Raw genomic sequence first — 3,166 nt, forward strand, 5'->3', positions numbered from 1 at the left:
ATGAACGCTAAATATGAAAGAATATAATAACTTATTTTTTGTGCTTCGTGCTTCTGTTTTATTTTTTGTTTTTTATTTTTATTATCAAAATTTTGAGCTTTGATTTTAATTATAGATTTGATTATTTTATTAGATGATAGAAACATTTTTTATTTTTGTTCTTTTATTTAAACTTATAATATTTTTTAATAAATGAATGTGTTGACAACAAGACTCTAAAATTCATATAATATGATCCCAAAATAAAGAATTATGTTTTTTGGTATAAAACCGAATAAACCGAAAACTGACGGTATATAAACCGAACCGAACCGAAGTAAATATGGATTTAGAATGGTAGATATATTTACTAGATTTGGCAACGCAAAGTTGTATATATATAATCCATTTATACACAATAGATGTTAAATTTGTTTACACACTCACTCTCGCCAACCTTTATTTCCTTTTATCTCTGTTTATTATAATCATCATCTAAGGTACGATTTCTCTGTTTTTTTTTTTTATAACTCTGGTATCTGGACAGCCACATTCCCAACTATCCCCTGAAAGGGGTCTAGTGCCCCAACGGAAGGGATGTTAAATCCGTTGTGGCCAAGGTTCGAACCCGGGTGGCGGACAGTATAGCTGTACCTCCTTTACCACCAAGCTACGAGCGCTTGGTTTCGATTTCTCTGTTCTTATTTTCAAATCGTTTATTGATGCTTTCAGTTATGTTTCACATCGTTTATATCTCTGTTTATATTTGGAAGAAGAAAAAACATAGAAAAAAATAGAAAAAAACATAGAAAAAACAAAGAAAAAAAATTGGTCAAGTGTAAATGTGTGTGTGTGCGCCTCAAAGCTAATAAGGCAATTATTACATAAACAGCATAGCCTAATGCTTGATATGGCTATTTGTTGAATTCTAATTTTTTATGGTTATACATGCTAATTTCTCTTATTTATGAACGGGAAAATTACATATTTACCACTTTCATGCTACCACTTTTCATTTTTACCACCACTAAATGGACATTTTTAAAAATACATTTTTCACTAAGTGGCAAGACTCTTATGCCCATGTTCTTTATATATATAATAAATAAAGATTTAAATAAAAAATAATAAAAAATAATTTTTTTAATTTTTTTCTGAATTATACTATTTCGAAATTCAAATCCTAAACCCTGAACCATCAATCCTAAACCCTATTTTTTTTTTTAAATACGAACCCTAAACCCTAAACCATCAATCCTAAACCCTATTTTTTTTTGAAATAAACTCTAAACCCAGAAACATCAACTCTAAACCCTAAACCCCGAAACATCAACTCTAAACCCTAAACCCTAAACCTTCAACTCTAAACCCTAACCCCTAAACCCTAAACTTCAACTCTAAACCCTAAACCATCAACACTAAACCCTAAACTATCAACACTAAACTCTAAACCCTAAACCCTAAAAACTAAACTCGAAACCCTAAACCCTAAAAAATTAACCCTAAACCCTAAAACATCAACTCTAGGGTTTTAGGGTTTAGGGTTTACGTTTAGGGTTTAGAGTTGAAGTTTAGGGTTTAGGGGTTAGGGTTTAGAGTTGAAGTTTAGGGTTTAGGGGTTAGGGTTTAGAGTTGAAGTTTAGGGTTTAGGGGTTAGGGTTTAGAGTTGAAGTTTAGGGTTTAGGGGTTAGGGTTTAGAGTTGAAGTTTAGGGTTTAGGGGTTAGGGTTTAGAGTTGAAGTTTAGGGTTTAGGGGTTAGGGTTTAGAGTTGAAGTTTAGGGTTTAGGGGTTAGGGTTTAGAGTTGATGAGTGAGGGTTTAAAGTTGATGTTTTAAGTTTAGATTTAGGGTTTAGAGTTTACGTTTAGGGTTTAAAGTTGATGTTTTAGGGTTTAGGGTTTAAAGTTGATGTTTCGGAGTTTAGGGTTTAGGGTTGATGTTTCATGGTTTAGGGTTTAGAGTTGATGATTTAGGGTTTAGAGTTGATGTTTTTACCATATGATTTTTTTTTGTCAAATGTAATCAAAAGGTTATAAATGTCTTTTAGCCTTCATTAAAAGTGAGGGTAAAAATGATTAGTGTAAACATGAAAAATGGTAATTTGAAAATAGTATTTTTGGCAATTTCCCTATTTATGTAGCTTCTTGAATAAGTTTTTGATCCTTGAGGATGAGAAACCGGCTAGTAAGTATTCACTTTTTGTACATGATTATTTACTAGATATATTTACTATATTTGGCAGCACAAAGCTGTATATATATAATAATCTATTTATGCACAATAGATGTGTATTACACATAGAGCTCGGAATTTGGGTCATTACTCGCGGGTCCCGCCCCGTTTGACCCGCCGCGGGGCGAGTGCGGGTCGATCGATTTACAAATTTCAGCATGCGTGTGCGGGTGCAGGTTGAGTCGATTTTTAGCGGGGCGGGTGCGGGTCAACCAAATTTGAGTCGCGGGTATCTGCCGACCCGCAAAATAAAAAAAATATTATTTTTTTCTAATTTTTTTTAAAATAAATAAAAATAAAAATAAAAATATGTAAAAAATATATAAATTAATGAAAATTATATAATTTATAATATAAATGTATAATTTTTATTATAAAAAGTAATTAATTGATAAAAAAAATAATTATTTATTAAATTTAATATTATCTGCGGGCCCCGCGGGTTACCCGCAATCTTAGCGGGGCGGGTGCGGGTTTACGATTTTTCTTTCGCGGGTTATGCGGGTCGGAATTTTGAGTTTAAAAAATAGAGTCGATCCACGGGTTGGCGGGTCATGCGGGGCGGGTTGACCCGCGAACCCAGCCCTAATTACACACTCTCTCGCCAACCTTTATTTCCTTTTATCTGTGTTTTTATAATCACCCTTCAAAGGTTACGATTTCTCTGTTCCTATTTTCGAATCGTTTATTGATGCTTTCAATTCTGTTTCACATCGTTTATATCTCTGTTTCTTTGTTTATACTTGTCTGCTTCTTTTTATTGTAATCATACTTTAATGTTACGTTTCATATATTCATGGTTTCAATTCGTTTATTTGATGCTTTAGACTTTGTTTCAAATCGGTTATAATTCTGTTTTTGTTTATTATAATTGTTTATTATCTAAAGTTTGGTACTTAACTTTAGCTATGAAAGTCTTAAATTTTTATTTTGGTTTCATTTAAAATCAGATAAAT

This window comes from Brassica oleracea, chromosome C7, assembly GCF_000695525.1.
Source record: "Brassica oleracea var. oleracea cultivar TO1000 chromosome C7, BOL, whole genome shotgun sequence".
Lineage (NCBI taxonomy): Eukaryota > Viridiplantae > Streptophyta > Magnoliopsida > Brassicales > Brassicaceae > Brassica > Brassica oleracea.